The sequence below is a fragment of the Mirounga angustirostris genome, unplaced genomic scaffold (genome assembly GCF_029215605.1).
Source record: "Mirounga angustirostris isolate CCGP_5_RB_7025 unplaced genomic scaffold, mMirAng1.0.hap1 SCAF_1, whole genome shotgun sequence".
NCBI classification, from domain to species: Eukaryota; Metazoa; Chordata; class Mammalia; order Carnivora; family Phocidae; genus Mirounga; species Mirounga angustirostris.
This window is the reverse complement of record NW_026991709.1, coordinates 95,303,415-95,322,473: the sequence shown is the minus strand read 5'-3', so window position 1 is coordinate 95,322,473 and position 19,059 is coordinate 95,303,415.

Here is a 19,059-nt window from a genome sequence, read left to right as displayed (position 1 = left end):
CCCAAAAGGTCAGTAGTGTTGAGGTTGAGAAATTCTGCTTTAATCTATAGATTGATTAAAATAAATGGCACAGTGTTTAAAATCTGTAGCTCTAAAGCATGCTTTCTCAATGGAGGCAATATGGTTTTCAAGGGAGGAAAAAAAAGATTCTTGGTGGGCGAAAATATTGATATTATCATGGGTTGTGGCCCTCCAAAAGTCAATCCTCCTCAATAAAGAGACACATAGTATATTTGTGATGTTAAAATTCCATAGGGGTGGGGTGTCCAATCAGGCAAAAATTGTCTACATAGGCTTCTTAATGGGTGATACTAGCAAAAAAAAAAAAAAAAAAAAAAAGTTGAGAAACACTGCTCAATCAAATGAGCGAATGACTCTGGGTAGGTCACTTCAGCTCTTTGTACTTCAGTTCCCCATGTGTCCTTAGCTTATGGGGTTGTTGTGATAGTTAAAGTAATATTAAACACCATTTATTTATGGAGTGCCCACCATATGTTAGTCCAGATACTCTTATATTCGCAGTAACTGGCACAACAGCCCTATAAAATAAATAGAATCTCCATTTTCTAGATGAAGAAACGGAGGCTCATGTAACCATAAAAGCAGGCAAGTGGAAAGGACCACAAATGACTTCATATCTAACTGACTTCAAAGCCTGTTCTCTTTCTTCTTTCATTAGCTCACATTATAACAAACATGTGTTATCTCAACATTGCAAGTAATACAGCAAGCACATGTCCAGGATTTTCTCTGGGGAAGTAAACAGTATGGGTAATGTTTGTGGCTTTTCTTAGTTACACCCAGCCTCAGGAAGCATATCTTTTCTTCCTTTCAAGACTCACCTTCCATCTGTCTTCTTGATTCCAGCATTTCCCTTCTCCTCCAGGATGCAGATCATGTGCCAAAGTTTTTTTCTCTCTCTCGCCTGTACTTTTCACTCCATCCGTCAGGTGGCTCATTCCCCACTGCCTGTAACAAGCTCAAGTCTTTTGAATTTTACAAAACTCTTTCTCAACCCTGTGACTCGCTTTAGATACCCTCTTACCCTATTCTTTTTCCTCCCAGGCATCTTCTTTACAAGATTCTTTTACAACTTCTGCCTTTACTTCTTCAGCTACTGTTTGCTCTTCAATGTCCCCAAATTATGCTTTCACTTCTTTTCACCAGATCTCCTTAGATGACCGTCTCTGGTATTTTCACTGTGGGCACTCTCTTTTACTCAAAACTCCCTGCTTTCTTAGTTTCTGGGACATCCTTCTCTCCTGATATTCCTTGTAATTTTCTGACCATTCCTTTTAGCCTTTTATGTCCATACCAAAGTGATGGTGGTCCATAGGGTTTCGGTCTCGTGGCTTTGAATCTTCAGTCGGGTATGATCCTAATCCATGTAATTATCCTACCACTTCCTGAAGATTTTCCACAGGGATCTCCAGGCTCTCCAGAGAAAGTAAGATTTTCCTCTCCCTTCCCTTGGAAATTCACTTCTTATCTGGTAGTTTTTACCTTGGGTACTGATACCATCAAGATAAAATGTGTACCAGTTCTAGTCTAACACATGATGGCCACTCAAAAATAGTAGTTGTTATTAATTTAATCTTTATACAACACTGGGAGATAAATACTATTATGATTATTCCCATTTTATAAACGAGAAATTTAGGTACAAAGTGATTAAGTGGCCTGCCTAGAGTCATTCTACTTTCTTTTTTAACTTTTTTTTAAAAAGATTTATTTATTTATTTGAGAGAGAATGAGCACGTGTGGGAGGGGCAGAAGGAGAGGGAGAGAGAACATCAAGGAGACTGCACTGAGGGCAGAGCCCGACATGGGGCTCAATCTCATGACCCTGTGATCATGACCTGAGCCAAAACCAAGAGTCAGATGCTTAACTGTCCCACTCATGTGCCCTTATTCTTACTTTCTTCGTATTTCTAACAATAGCCAGATAGTTACCAAGACCTTTTCATTCTATAATATGTCTCCATCTCCTACTGCCTATGGTTCTCAGGTTCTCTTTATTTCTCATATGATCTATGGCAGTAACCCTCAATGCTATTTTTTTCCTGCAGCAGTAGCCCACCCCCATCAAATGATCTGCACTATGGTCAGATCAGAGGAATCTTTCCAAAAATATTTACCTGCTCACCATACTCCCTTTCTTGAAACTCCTCAGTGGCTTCCATTTCTTGCAGTTTAATCCAAAATGCCATGGCATAGCATGATGCACCCTCCTGAGCTAGCCTGTTCTTGTTTCATTTCTCTCCATGGCCTTCTTTAGAACTCATGCTCAGGCTACACAGAGTAATGATATAATTCTTTTAAGATTTTATTTATTTATTTATTTATTTATTTATTTATTTATTTATGAGAGAGCGTGCCAGTGGGGGAAGAAGCAGAAGGATAGGGAGAGGGACAAGCAGACTTCATGCTGAGCACTGAGCCCAACTCAGGGCTCAATCTCAGGACCCTGAGATCATGACCTGAGCTGAAACCAAGAGTCAGACGGTTAACCAACTGAACCACCCAGGTGCCCTGAATAATGATGTAATTCTTAAATGCATCATGCTGCTTCACATTTCCATGATTTTATTCACACTGCAACCTCTACTCAATATGCCTTTTTCTTCTTTGTCTTCCTGAAGAATCCCTACTCACCCTCTATGGCTGACATAAAATGTCAACTACTTTTTTTTTTTTAAGATTTTATTTATTTATTTATTTATTTGAGAGGAGAGAATGAGAGAGAGCACATGAGAAGGGGGAGGGTCAGAGGGAGAAGCAGACTCCCCGCCGAGCAGGGAGCCCGATGCGGAACTCGATCCCGGGACTCCAGGATCATGACCCAAGCCGAAGGCAGTTGCTTAACCAACTGAGCCACCCAGGCACCCAAAATGTCAACTACTTTAAGAAACATTTCCACCTGAAACCTTAAGGGCAATGAGCCCAATTTCCTCCCAATGAACAGTGTATGTACATTTAGCATAGTATGTTTAACAGTTAAATTGTCTTCCTTTGGGTTACAGAGGGGTTCAGAGGTTGGACTCTGGGTTTGAACCCTTAGTCTAACTCTTAATATAATGTGTCTCTTGGCAAATTATTCTTCCCCTTATCTACACCTAGGGTCGTTTAGAGCATTAACTGAGATTATCACAGAAAGGGTTTGGTACATCAGATCATGTGACTTTCCTACTCTCAACATTCTAATGGGTTCCCATCATATTTAGCATAAATATAAATTATTGTTACCTTTTCTACTTTTATATTTAAATATATTCAGTCTTGATTTCAGAGAGAGAAGGAGAGAGAGAAAGAGAGAGAGTAGTTTGGAAGGTGAGGGATATCCATACTTACTGATGCCTTTACAATCTTGCATGACCCAGCTGTTGGCTCCTTCTGACCTCATTTTTCTACCACTCTTTCTTCACTCTATTGCTCTACCCTCATTGACATTCCTGCTCTTCCTTGACCTTGGCATCTAAACTCCCACCTCAGAAGCTTTGCCCCTGTTGTTTTCTCTACCTGGATTGTTCTTCTCACTAACCTCCAAATGGTTCCATACAAACTGTTGTTCAAAGGTCACTTAAGCAATTTATGTAAAGTAGAACCCCCTTCACTTTATTTCCCTTTAATTTTCTTCATCACAGTTATTATTGTTTAATGTATTAATCATTTGTTTGCTTGTTTTTGGCATCTGTCATTTGCTGCAATATAAATGTCATGGCTTTGTTTTGTTTACTGCTATATTCACAGAATTAGAATAATGCTTGACTTATAGTAGGTATTTAAATCCATTTGTTGAAAAATATATGAGTAAATTAGTGGATTATATTATTATTATTATTTAGTAGATGTGTCCTGTAAGGCAGAGACCAGATCCTTTTTGTCTTTATACGCCAAGTTCATTGGTTTTTAAACTGTGTTCTTTGGAGCCTTAGAGTTTCTACTAACATTCTGCTAGGGGCTAGCTGTCTTGATTTTAGCTCTAATTTTATTTGTGTTATATAATGATTTGTAGTAATGGTTTCACTGCTCAAAGGCTTTAAAATCCACTGGCCTAGTGTATCTCTAACACATTCAATAAGTCATTCAATAAATGTTTGCTGGATGAATGAATGAAACGGCCATAAATGTCATCTTCAACTGGAAAAATAACATAGAGCTGACATTTTCTTGAATAGCCTATCTCTAATAAAATATCACCAACAGCATTAACTTTTATTTGTGCTTCCTTGAAAAAGTAATTTAGATTTTATTTTAAAATTAAAATATATATATTTAAAAATATTTTTCTAATATAGCCTAGTGGTTTTTCTGCTTTTGTGGAATTACTTTTCTAATTTCCTCATATAATTAAGTCAGTGAATACCAGTGCTAGATATGGAAAAAGTAAGCACTAATTAAATTACCCACCACAAGGTAATTACTTTATAATTAGCAAACTAAAAGGAGATGATGATTTAACATTCTTTATATCTTAGTAAAATGTTCTACATCTTCAAGATATTGGTAATATTTGACTTGGACTGTGTTAAAATTTTATTTCTACTTGATGATTCTTGAAAAAATTACATAATTACACTTGATTGATACATATATCTAATGTAATAAACTCATTGGGTTTAAGAGAAATAGGAATGGCCATAATGAAGTAAATTCTTATTTATTTTATCTATTTTTATTTAGTTTAATATAAAATTTATTTATTTATTTATTTATTTATTTATTTATTTATTTATTTATTTATTTATAAGATTTTATTTATTTATTTGACAGAGAGAGACATAGCGAGAGCAGGAACACAGGCAGGGGGAATGGGAGAGGGAGAAGCAGGCTTCCCGCCGAGCAGGGAGCCTGATGTGGGACTCGATCCCAGGACCCTGGGATCATGACCTGAGCCGAAGGCAGACACTTAACGACTGAGCCACCCAGGCGCCCAGTTTAATATAAAATTTAAATGCTAATAATGCAAATATTATAGCCATAAAATGATCAAAAGGAGTTCCATATTTTAACATGGAGGTGATTTCTGGTACTTATGACAAAGAATTCAGATTGTTCAAGGTTCTTCTACCGCAGTAATTTTCAAGAAACTGTTTTGATTCTCATGTCCCACCTTCCCTACTTCCTCAGAAAGAAAAGACAGGAAGTGGTGATAATGGCAGTGAGGATTTGAGGTGGAAGTTGAGAATACACAGAAATCAGGGTAAAGGTAGACGGCATGGCCATCACAGGAAGGAGGAACTAATTCTGGCCATGAAGCAAGATGTTTGTTAACCAGAGCTAGTGTGCACTGGAAACAGCCTGGGGGATTGAGAATCACTGGGAAGCATTTGCCCCACATGGGAGAAAAAAATACTACTATGCCCCATGGCTAAAGTGAACTGAAGAAAAAGGTGTTGAGGTAATCTAAAGTGCTTACTAATGATTAGAGAGAATAGAGAAAGATTAGATTAGATTAGGTGATCTGATTTTACAAGTAGTGGTCTCTCTCTAATCAGATTGAAAAGTAGGAAAAGTGATATGGATGACATCAGAAATGCATTTGACTATTTTGTCATATTGAAAAAAAACATGTTTTGGTAGCTTTAGATTATCTGAATGAGTGCTGGAGGGAATGTTTTTCATTCTTGAAGTCTAGATCACTCTCAGATCATAGTTTTTGGAGTCATAGGAAAAAATGCTATTTTTTTCCAGTTTTTAGTTTAACCTGAGATTAGCTTTTTGACAAATGGAGTCTTAAATCTCTTCACTGACCAGTGTCAGAAACATGCATTTACAAAAAATACACAAAAACACAGATTGTTTCATTTTATGTCATGTGGCACCATTGTCGAACCATTCAATAGACACATTTTAATAAAGTATTAACAGCAATATTGAGAAAGACGTTACAGAGTGTAGGTTTTTATATTCATAAAGGACCTTAAAGGTCATCCATTCAACAATATTTTACACATATGGAATCTGAGATACATAGAGGTAACACTTTCAAGGTCATAGAACCTAAGTTATTATTAAGAGTCAGGTCTAGAATCAAGGATTTTAGGTTCCCAGCTCAGTGCTCTTTATCAATGACTATATAAGGGAGGTGTGGCTAGGTCATTTATTTAATATTTATTTATCCACTCATTCAAATATTCACCCTATATATTTTTAAGTTAGGTCTCAATTTACACAAGACATCATATGAATCATTATTTCTCCCAACTAAGCCACTTAAGTGTATGCATTATCCTGTGAATATAATTTTAGCTATATCCCATAATGCTTTAATTCTCTTCTCTTTAAGATACTTTATAATTTATTCATTAGTATTTGTTTTCTTTTGAGTAAATAGCTCTATTGGGGAGTTGTCCTTTTTTTTTAATTTATAAATTTCTAGTTTTGTTGCATGGAAATTTAAGGTTAAAAAGGTTTTTTACTTTTGGAGGGTGCCTGGGTGGCTTAGTCCATTAAACATCTGACTCCTGATTTCGGCTCAGGTCATGATCTCAGGGTTGTGAGATCAAACCCTTTGTGTGGCTCTGTGCTGAGCCTGGAGCTTGCTCAAGATTCTCTCTCTGCCCCTCCCCTTCCTCTAAAAAAAAAAGAAAAAGAAAGAAAGAAAAAAGAAAGGTTTTTTACTTTTGGAAATTATTTGATATGGCCAAATACATAGTGAATTTCTACAAATATTTTATGCCAATTATGTTCCTTAATTTCAAAGGAAAGTTTGTGTGTTTATCTATGTCTGTGTTTGTGTGTCTTTGATCATGTTTGTTAGGTTATCACATATCTCTAGTTTTTGTTTGCTTAATCTGTTACCTTGTGGGATAAAATCCCCCAATATTGTTATGGATTTGTCAAACCCTTCTTGTATTCCTGGTTTATAAAAAATATATTTCAAGTCTATATTTTGTATATAAAAGTTAATGACATATTTTGGGTAATATCCCTTTTTGTCCTTGAATTTAATTTTGATTAGTATTAATATTGCTGTGTTTGCTTTTTCATTTTTTAAAAAAGATTTATTTATTTGACAGAGAGAGAGAGAGAACGAGCTCATGAGGAGTAGAGGGAGTGGCAAGCAGAGGGAGAGGGAGAAGCAGGCTCCCCTTGGAGCCGTGAACCAATGCGGGGCTCAATCCCAGGACCCCAGGATCATGACCTGAGCCAAAGGCAGGCACTTTACCAGCTGAGCCACCCAGGCATCCCTACTTTTTTATTCTTTCCACACCTATCTGATGTATTTTTTCTATCCCTTTATTTCAACCTGTGTATGCCATTTTGTTTCAGCTATATCTTCAATAATCAGTAGTAAATGGATTTACTAATTTCCTTTTGATTCACCGTATCCTATTACTTTATGTTTTCTAGTTGCGATCTTTATTTTTCCCACTTAACTTCCATCCATTCCCTTTTTCTGAGTGTTCTTTATTTTATATTTTCTTCTTTGTGACTTAGATTTTATTTATCATTTTTTTGAAGTGAAGTTATTAGATGACTACAGATTTATATTTTATGTGGTACAGCCAATTGACCCCTTTGTCATTAATAAATGTCCTTTTTATCTTTAATAATGCTTTTTGCCTTAAATACTATCCTTCCGATATGAGTTTTGCCTTACCAGTATTATTTTGGTTAGTGTTTAATGGTATTTTTTTTTTTACTGAAGTATAATTAACATATAATGTTATATTAGTTTCAGGTGTACAACATACTGATTCAACAATTCAACACATTATTCAGTGTTCACCATGATAAGTGAAGTCACTGTCATCAATGTTATTACAATATTTTCATATTGTAGTTTTTATCTCCAAGATTTATTTATTTTATAACTGGAAGTTTGTACCTCTTAACCCTTTATCTCATTTTTTACCCTTAAATGTTTACCCTTAAAAAATACAAATATAGGGGCACCTGGGTAGCTCAGTTGTTAAGCATCTGCCTTTGGCTCAGGTCGTGATCCTGGGGTCCTGGGATCGAGCCCTGCATTGGGCTCCCTGCTCTGCAGGAAGCCTGCTTTTCCCTTCCCCACTCCCCCTGCTTGTGTTCCCTCTCTGGCTGTGTCCCTTTCTGTCAAATAAATTAAAAAAAAAAAAATTCAAATACATATTTAAACTATTTTTTTTGTTTAACATCTAATGCTAATCAATATTTTATACCTCCTATGTTTTACTATAATCACCTGTATTTTCACCAAGAAGCTAATAATTCTTTTTTAAAAAATATTTTTGATTAAAGTATAGTTGACACACAATGTTACATTAGTTTCAGATGTGTAACATAATGATTCAACAAGTCTATGTGCTCACAAGTGTGGCTATCATACAATGCCATTATAATACCATTGACTATATTTCCGATGTTGTTCTAATAATTCTTTTGTATTATGCCTCCACTTTCTTGTATATCTTTAAAATGACCAAAAGTTTCATAGACATCTTTAGAATTAATGATCAAGTTTATGAGTTCTTTCTTTCTTTTAAAAGATTTTATTTATTTGAGAAAGAGAGAGTGAGAGAGAGAGAGAATGAGCAGGGTGAGGGGGGAGAGGCAGACTCCCCTGCCAAAAAGGGAGCTGGACACGGGGCTCAATCCCAGGACACTGGGATCATGACCTGAGCCGAAGGCAGATGCTTAACCGACTGAGCCACCCAGGAGCCCCATGATTTCCTCCTTTATCATCTTTTCTTATATTTCACATTTCTCTTTCTTGGATTTATTTTTCATTTATTGAAGTGAATTCTCAAGTTAGTCTTTCAAATAGTACATGATTGCTTTCAAAATCATCTTGATTTTCTTTTATTTGAACGCTAATTTGGTGGGTTAGAGCATTTTAAGCTCCTAATTATTTTCCTTCAGAATGTTGAAGACCTTTCTCAGGTCTTTAAAATTACGCTAACAGTATTGAAATCTATGATATAAATAGAGAAATCTGAGGCAGACAGTAAAGGAGGATACTAGAAACAGAGTCAAAGAGCTGACAGAAGTTAAGTGAAAGCACTAAACTCAAAAGTCACTACAATGTCATTGGGGATTCAGGATCTGACTACAGTCTCCCCAAAGAATATGACTGAGTTGCCAAGTGCCAAGGACCCAAAAGAAGAGTCAGTTAGAGGGACCAGCCATCACTGGTGGGTAACATTGAAGGGGAAGTCAAGGATCTGGTGGTTATGTATATGGCCCAGGAGTTAAGCTCCTTTTAGAGGTACGTCAAACAGCAGACTATTTCCAGATTGACCTTGCTAGTGGGGAAGATCTGTCTGTAGGGGGCAGACATCTGACAAGGAAAAGCGAGTGTCAGCCAAGCTAAACGGAAAATAATTCAAGAGGAAAAGCCAAGGTTTTCATAATATAACTGTATATTATGTAAAACATTAGAATGCACAGATGAATTAGAAACCGAACCTGTCAGAACAAATTGCCATAAACTTGGTGGCCTAAAACAACAGGAATTTATCCTCAGACTTCTGAAGGTCTGAAGTCTGCTATCAAGGGGTTATTAGGGCCACACTCCCTCTGGAGTCTCTGAGGAGAGTTATTTCTTGCCTCATCCAGCTTCTGGTGGCTCTCAATATCTTTGTGGCTGTCTCACTCCAATCTCTGTCTGTGTCATCTTCACATGGCTTTTCCCTCTTCTCTGCTCATGTCTTCTCTTCTCTCTCTTACAGTACACTTGTCATTGGATTTAGGGCTGACATTGGTACTTTAGGATGTTCTCATCTTGAGATACTTAACTGCATCAGCAAAGATTCTTTTTCCAAAGAAGGTCACATTCTCAGATTCTGGGTGGACATGTCTTTGGAGGCAGGGAGCAATTAAAATCACTACAACAAACAAATTCATGTTAAATAATAAGTAGCAGCACAAATAGTGATATATAAATGAGGATAGGTTTCAGGCTTATTTACTCTGCTGTAATGTGAATAATGGAGAGTTGGTATTGAAATGAATAAACATAATGTTCAGTATTTTGCAATTCATATTATGTCTCTAAGACATTGATTCTCAAAAATGTAATGTTCATATAAAATCACTTGGGGTTTCCAATTAAAAATAAAGATATTTTAAGCTCCATTCCCAGAGATTTGGTTTTAATAAATCTACATGGGACCTGGGATTCTGCAATTGGGTAGGCAGAAAGAGAGGAGGAAAAAATCTAAGTTTTATAAGATGTAGTACAATTATGAGAGGGGTCTTATGAAAGAAAGTAACCCAAACTTACAAGTATAAACTTAGGTACAGTGTCACAGTAAGTAACCCAGAAGCTTAAACTGGGCTAGCTTTTTGGCAAATCTGCCCTGTCAGTCACTCTAAGAATCTAGCATATGATCTATAGACCCCACTTTGTGGTAAACTGTTTTAGTATACCTTTCTTTTGTTATTGTTAAACATCATTTCTTGCTGGAATGCTGTGTGAACTCCTCTTTAAAATCATATCTGAAAGTTAATTATTGAGACAAAGCCCTGAATGTTGATTAGAATTATAACTATATTAGGGGATGGATTGGTCCCTGGTATTAAATGTAAGGCTTATGAACTTCAAAAATTCCTTTCATATAGTCCTTATTGTTACTATTAGTATTACATATTTATAGTTTATTTCCTGGAAGCATCATGAAGTGGAATAAGGGGGCATGGGTTAAAAATCCCAGGTATCCTTCTTTGAGACTCTTTATGTATGAAGTGAATATCTCACCGAATTGTTCCAAGGATTGAATGTGGTAATATATGGATGCCTGATACAAGGACTGCACAGATTCTTGTTAATATTTCCTTCCTTACTTTGTTTTTTTTTTTTTTTCTTTTCTCCCTTCTCACCTCTCCCCACTTTCTCTAACATAGCTTTGCCCCTAGATTATTGAATATCCGAAAGAAAAAGCCTGTAAAGTTCTCTATGGAATTTTGCATTTTAGTTCTTACCTAATTCACATATGAAAAGACCAATAAAATTCTGTTACTGAAACAATTGGTTCATAATGATAGTAGCAATACTTCTAATTTTTTACTGAGGCTAGAGTCTGCCATCAGTGCTCCATATACATTCTACAAGAAACCTATAATGGAGATATAACAATTATGTCCCAGTGTTTCTTTTATTTTATTGAGATGTAATTGACATGTAACACTGTATAAGTTTAAGGTGTCCAACATATTGATTTGATACATTTATATATTGCCATATGCTTACCACCATAGTGTTAGCTAATACCTCTACACTTCACATAATTATCATTTCTTTTTTTGTGGTAGGCACTATTAAGATCTAGTCTCTTACCAGCTTTGAAGTTTATAATACACTATTGTTGTCTATAATCATTATGCAGTGCATTAGATCTCTAAGACTTATTTACCTATTGGTTCCAAGTTTGTATCCTTAAACAACATATTTTATTTCCCATTTTTACAAAGAAAAAACTGAGGCTTACAAAGCTTTCTGTAATTTTTCCAAGAAGACACACAATAAGCAAGTGGCAAAGCAAAGTCACCTATGCTGGCTGACCCAGAATCCTGCTCTTGGCCATTGCTACAATTCTGAGATAATATTCCTGAATTAGCTAAATCAACTTTATTTATAGCTACCAATTTCTATTACTTAACAATAAACTTCTGTGTATATTAGCAGCCAGTGGTAATAGAAAGCTCTTTGCTTTATTTTAAAGGGTACAGACATATTGTAGCTGTGGGCACTTTAACCCAGGAAATTACAGAGAATACAATTTTCAGTGATTGGGTAGAAATGCTTTTAATTTCCATCTTCTTTTGGCAGTTATACTTGTTTAATAAAATTCTTTGCTGTACATTTCAGTTTTTACTAATGTGATTATGTGGTCTAACATCAAAAGGGTTCATTGCTTAATGACCAAGAACCAAGCATGTGAAGATGCAGAAGTTGGAAATGGTTTTAAACAAATCAATTTCAAGTGCATTAATCTTTGAAAACAGTGCTTGAGCATTTTCCATATGAAAGTCATTTCCATTATGACTTCATAGAACCATTCAAATTGTCTTTTTGATGTTTATTGTCTTTATGGTACCAAGAGTAGCTACATTGTGTTATAATAACATGGTTTATTTCTGCCTCTAAATTATCTATGGAGGAGAGTGGATTTATATAGTTGTGTATATTTGCTCAGCATCTCTTCGGTATCCTTCCAGAATCACTTATACATTGCCTTTGGTTGTATATGTATCTTTGTGAAAACGACAGCAAGCACTGAATCAGAGTGATGCACCATTTACTCTGTGGGGCTTTATGTATTGTCACTACAATTGCATGTTCACAGGCAGCTTGGTGTACTTAAGATTTACAAGTCATTTGTTTGCTTCCAAGGACTCATGTTCGATGACATTGTATATTAAAGTTGCTAAACAAATTATATATTTTTGTGCCTAAATCTTCAATGATTCAAGATGAATCTGCATCTTTCTTTTTTTCCTTCCTCCTTTCTCTCCTTCCTTCCTTCCTTCCTTCCTCCTCCTTTCTTTGTTCAAAAAGCAGTATATCTTTTGTAATTCATTGGGTAACTTCACTGACAACCTGAAATCATTTTTCTTCGAAATCTCTTTTCTTTCAATTTTTGCCTTTGCATTTATATTGTTTCTGTGGCCCAACTTAATTTTTAAGTCTCAAAGTAATTCAGACTTTTCAAGCATTCTCTTCATTGATGTCATTAAGCTTAGATTTTATCTTCCCCCTTCCAATCACTAGATTGATAAGATCAAAAGTTACAGTTATAGATGTGAGGTCTTTTAGAATAAATTTTCTAAGCACTTAGTGTATACAAAAAAAGAAGTCAGGTAGGAGGAGAAAAAAAATTGCTAGAAGCATCTAATATTCTCCACAAACTCAAAATAATTCATTCAATCCCTATTTTAAAAGAACACATGAAATTCTTTTTTTTTATTTTTTTTATTTTTTTTAAAGATTTTATTTATTTATTTGACAGAGAGATAGACAGAAGAGCACAAGCAGAGGGAGTAGCAGAGGGAGAGGGAGAAGCAGGCTCTGCACTGAGCAGGGAACCCGATGTGGGACTCGATCCCAGGACCCTGAGATCATGACCTGAGCCGAAGGCAGACGCTTAACCATCTGAGCCACCCAGGCGCCCAAGAACACATGAAATTCTTATAAATATTTTAGGTAAACATTTACAGCAAGCAGCTCCTTATTAAAAGGATAGTTAAACTTTTTTTGTTGTTGTTTGAATAATCTTTTTGAGTAGTTAGTTGATTTCATTCAAGCCAGCTTTCTGGCATTGAATCTGAAACCATTAAGTACCCATGTTGTAATGTCAGATGGAGATATTTTAAATTTGGGGGCATTTATTTAGATAATTCCTTCTCTGTCTCCCAATATGACAAAAAGTATTGCTTATTATTTAATTCAAAGTAAAATTGTGCCATGATGACAGTGCTTTATGTAGAAGAACACAGTGAATGAAAGCCTATATATGCCACAGGCTGAATGATAGAAGCCTATATCATATTTGTAATTTTTGCTCATGAAATACCACTTCTGATTCTGATTCTATATAGTTCCAAGTAGGTAAATACAGAAAACATAATAAATATTCTTTGATTTCTTCTTCCTTTGTTCCTTCCTGCTTCCTTATTTCTTCACACCACAAATAGAGTTTTGAGTTAGAAATGAAAATACAGAAGTGATGAGTACCAGTACTCTAGGATTGCTTTCAGACGTAGACTTCTATGCCTATGAAGAACTCTGTCACACAATTCAAAGTCTTTTTCAAATTGTATAGGCTTTGAATCATCAAATTTGAAGGAATTTGGCAGTTATTCAGTCCTCCATCTGCCTCCAATAAAAGCTGCTTTATTAAGTCACCCAGTGAGATGGGAATCTATGCTTTCTTTTAGGCTTTGAGAGAAAATGATTCAATAATCTCTTTTATAACTTATTTCATTGTTTAATAACTCGAACTGTCAAAAAAGATTTTTTCATCATTAGCCTAAATTCTTTTTGTTGTCATTTAAGCACAGGAATCAGATGAACAGCCTCATAGAATTAATCTACAAATGCAACATCAAAGGACACAATAATTACAATCCAAGCTGTTTTGCCTCACTCGAGCCATCCTAATTCTCAAAGTCCAGAACTGGGACTCTTTTTTTTTTTTTTTAAAGATTTTATTTATTTATTTGAGAGAGAGAGTGAGAGAGAGAGCACATGAGAGGGGGGAGGGTCAGAGGGAGAAGCAGACTCCCTGCTGAGCAGGGAGCCCAATGCGGGACTCGATCCCAGGACTCCAGGATCATGACCTGAGCCAAAGGCAGTCGCCCAACCAACTGAGCCACCCAGGCACCCCAGAACTGGGACTCTTATTAACAGTGCTTAAATTTTAGTATTTAATACTCCTAATATTTATAAAGACAAAATCTGTTGGACATGCCTCTGAATGCCTAAAACCATATTAAGAATGATACTCTGATACTTCTTAATAATGTGCGTATTGTTACCCTTTCTGTTTACTGTGGTTGAAATAATGTGTCTCCCTCTAGACCTGCTTCCTCCAGTCAGCTTCCTGAGCCCTCTGCTTCCAGCTCTAATCCTTCTTGTTGTCTGCCTCAATTCCAGCCTAATTCCACAGCTCCAGACCTGTTAGTTCTTCTTCCTTCCTGTGCCCAGTTACAGGTATTCCCAACACCCCCCACCAACTTCCGTCATTATTGTTCTAATACTATCAGCTGACTCACTGCTAGTTCTGGAGAACCTGTAGCTAATGCTCTCATTCCTTGGCTACTTTTATTGTTGACACTATACTTATGCCACCTGGTCAGTAAGTCCCAGAAGCATGAACAGTGCTCAGCTTGATCCTGGAATAAGAACCAGAACTAGAAATGAATAGAGTATTTGAATGTTTTGCTTATATGTATTATCCAAAATGGATTCAATTATGTTTAAAGAAAAACTAATACCTGTTAGATTTTACCCAAGGAAAGATAAGGAAAGGGGTGTATTTATCTGATTTTTAAAATTCATCCCAGGTATGACACATGGATTGGAGTGGTTGAGATTCTGTGCAAGTGAGAGAAACCCAGTTTAGAATAAGTCAGGCAGAAAAGAAGATTGGATTAGCCTATGTAATCAAATGATGTGAGGGAGGAGGTGCATCTGACGTCAGGAACATCAGGGATGAAGATAATAAAGTGATACCAGAATTCTCTCCATCTCTCCATCCCTTCCTCTTTGACTGAGGGATCTCTTCTCTCAAGACACGTTTCCTACACTGGACGGCTCCGGTGCTTCACAGCTCAGCTTTGCTACTGGGTGGGTATTAAAATTCTTTCCTTAGCTCCAGTATGGAAAATTCTGATTTTGATGAGACGATTTTTGATGATGTTAAGCAGGAGTGTGTCTTGACCTGTTTTACATCTTAAAAGGCTCACCTTGGTTGCCCTGTTTGATTGTGGGGAAAGGAAATTGGGAAGAAAGGGAAACCAATTAGGAGGTCATGGCAGTAGTTCAGGTGAGAAATAATGGTGGCTTGTGGTAAAATGGTCAGAGTAAAGGCAGTGAAAATGGCTCAGTTAGGATATATTTTGGAGGACAACAGACAGGTCAGAATAATGGACTGGTAGTGAGATGAGGGAAATCAAAGAGGAAACAAGTAACTCCTGTTTTTGGCCTAAGCAATTAGATGGTGATATGAGAAAGAAAATGCCCCCATATAAAATATGTAGTACATATGTAATACATATCTTCCAGCAAGTATTTGTAGATTTCTTTCATAGATTTAAACAGAGAAATACTATGTCTTTATATCCAAAGACAGACTATTATAGACATTCTACCCAATTTCAACTGATACCCAATTTTGCCTTTTAGCAAAACCAGAATGAGTCAGAGTACCTGGTAGATAAAGTAAACACAAGCCCTCTCCCCTCTCTGCCCATAGGTGGTTGGACTGCTGGTGAACCCATTTAAACCAGTACTGTGCCAACTGGATACTTTAGTGTGCGATTTGAATAAGTAATACAGAACTGTGAAAAATTCTGGTGGTGTTTTGATAGGGATTGCTTTGAATGTGTAGACTGCTTTGGGTAGCATAGGCATTTTAACAATATTTGTTCTTCCAATCCATGAGCATGGAATGTTTTTCCATTTCTTTATGTCCTCTTCACTTTCTTTTATAAGTGTTCTATAGTTTTCAGAGTGCAGATCTTTTACCTCTTTGGTTAGGTTTATTCCTAGGTATCTTATGGTTTTTGGTGCCATTGTAAATGGGATCAATTCCTTGATTTCTCTTTCTGATGCTTTATTATTGGTGTATAGAAATACAACAGGTTTCTGTACATTGATTTTATATCCTGCAACCTTGCTGAATTCATGTATTAGTTCTAGGAATTTTTTGGTGGAGTCTTTGGGTTTTCTACATAGAGTATTATGTTATCTGCAAGTAGTGAAAGTTTGACTTCTTCCTTGCTGTTTTGGATGTCTTTTATTTCTTTTTGTTGTCTGATTGCTGAGGCTAAGACTTTTAGTACTATCTTAAATAGTAATGGTGAGAGTGGACATCCTTGTCTTGTTCCTGACTGTAGAGGAAAAGATCGCAGTTTTTCCCCATTGAGGATGATATTAGCTGTGGGTCTTTCATACATGTCCTTTATGAAGTTGAGCTATGTTCCATCTATCCCTACTTTGTTGAGGGTTTTTATCAACAATGGATGCTGTATTTTGTCAAATGCTTTTTCTGCATCTATTGAGAGGATCATATGGTTCTTATCCTTATCCTTTCTTTTATTAATGTGGTGTATCATGTTGATTGATTTGTGAATATTGAACCACCCTGCAGCCCAGGAATAAATCCCACTTGATCATGGTGAATAATTCTTTTAATGTACTGTTGGATTCAATTTGCTAGTATCTTGTTGAGAATTTCTGCATCCATGTTCATCAGGGATATTGGTCTGCAATTCTTTTTAAGTGATGTCATTGCTATTGGAATCAAGGTAATGCTGGCCTCAAAGAAGGAGTTTGGAAGTTTTCCTTCCATTCTATTTTTTGGAACAGTTTCAGAATGATAGGTATTAACTCTTCTTTAAATGTCTGGTAGAATTCCCCTGGGGAGTCATCTGGCCCTGGACTTTTGTTTGTTGGGAGATTTTTGATTACTGATTCAATTTCTTTGCTGGTTACGTGTCTGCTCAAATTTTCTATTTCTTCCTGTTTCAGTTTTGGTAGTTTGTATGTTTCCAGGAATTTGTCCACTTCTTCCAGATCGCCCAGTTTTTTGGCATGTAATTTTTCATAATATTCTCTTATGATTATTTGTATTTCTGTTTGTTGGTTGTGATCTCTCCTCTCTCATTCATGATTTTATTTATTTGGGACTTTTCTCTTCTCTTTTTGATAAGTCTGGCTAGGGGATTATCAATTTTATTAATTCTTTCAAAGAACCAGCTCTTAGTTTCATTGATCTGTTCTACTGTGGGGTTTTTTTGTTGTTGTTTCTGTATAGTTTATTTCTCCTCTAATCTTTATTATTTCCCTTCTGCTGGCTGTAGGCTTTATTTGCTGTTCCCTTTCTAGCTCCTTTAGGTGTAGGGTTAGTTTGTGTATTTGAGACTTTTCTTGCTTCATGAGGTAGGCCTGTATTGCTATATACTTCCCTCTTAGGACTGCCTTTGCTGCATCCCAAAGGTTTTGGACTGTCGTGTTTTGATTTTCATTTGTTTCCATGTACTTTCTTTATTTCTTCTTTAATTTCCTGGCTAACCTATTCATTCTTTAGTAGGATGTTCTTTAACCTCCATGTATTTGTGGTCTTTCCAAATTTTTTCTTCTGGTCGACTGCAAGTTTCATAGTGTTGTCATCTGAAAATATACATGGTATGATCTCAATCTTTTTGTACTTGTTGAGGGCTGATTTGTGACACAGTATGTGATCTATTCTAGAGAATGTTCCATGTGCACTTGAAAAGAATGTGTATTCTGCTATTTTAGGATGAAATGTTCTGAATGTACCTGTTAAGTCCATCTGGTCCTGTGTGTCATTTGAAGTCATTGTTTCCTTATTGATTTTCTGTTTAGATGATCTGTCCATTGCTGTAAGTAGGATGTTAAGGTCCCCCTACTATTATTTTACTAAATCAATGAGTTTCTTTATGTTTATTATTAATTGATTTATATATTTGGATACACCCAAGTTGGGGGTATAAATATTTACAATTGTTAGATCTTGAGGGATAGACAACATAATTATGATATAATGCTGTTCTTCGTCTCTGGTTACAGTCTTTGTTTTAAAATCTAGTTTGTCTGATATTAAGTTTGGCTATTCTGGCTTTCTTCTGATGTCCATTAGCATGATAGATGGTTCTCCATCCCCTAACTTTCAATCTGAAGGTGTCTTTAGGTCTAAAATGAGTCTCTTGTAGGCAGCATATAGATAGGTCTTGTGTTTTGTTTTTTTTTTTTAATCTATTCTGATTTATGTCTTTTGATTGGGGCATTTAGTCTATTTACATTCAGAGTGAGTATTGAAAGATATGAATTTAGTGCCATTGTGTTAACCTTTAGAGTTGGTGTTTCCGGTGATATTCTCTGGTCCTTTCCACTCTTTGTTGCTTTTGGTCTTTTTTTCCCTACTCAAAGAGTCCCCCTTAAAATTTCTTACAGGGCTGGTTTAGTGGTCACGAACTCCTTTAGTTTTTGTTTGTCTGGGAAACTCTTTATCTCTTCTATTCTGAATGACAGCCTTAATAAATAAAGTATTCTTGGCTGCGTATTTTTCCCATTCAGCACCTTAAATATATCCTGCCATTCTCTTCTGGCTTGCCATGTTTCTGTGGACAGATCTGCTGTGAACCTGATCTGTCTTCCTTGTAGTTTTTCCCCTTGCTGCTTTCAGGATTCGTCCCTTGTCTGTGTATTTTGTGAATTTAGCTGTGATAGGCCTTGGTAACAGCTGGCTTTTGTTGAATTTAATGGAAGTTCTCTGTGATTCTTGGATTTTGATGTCTGTGTTCTTCCCCAGATTAGGGAAGTTTTCAGCTATAATTTGCTCAAATAAACCTTCTGCCCCTTTTTTTTCTCTCTCCATCTTCTGGGAC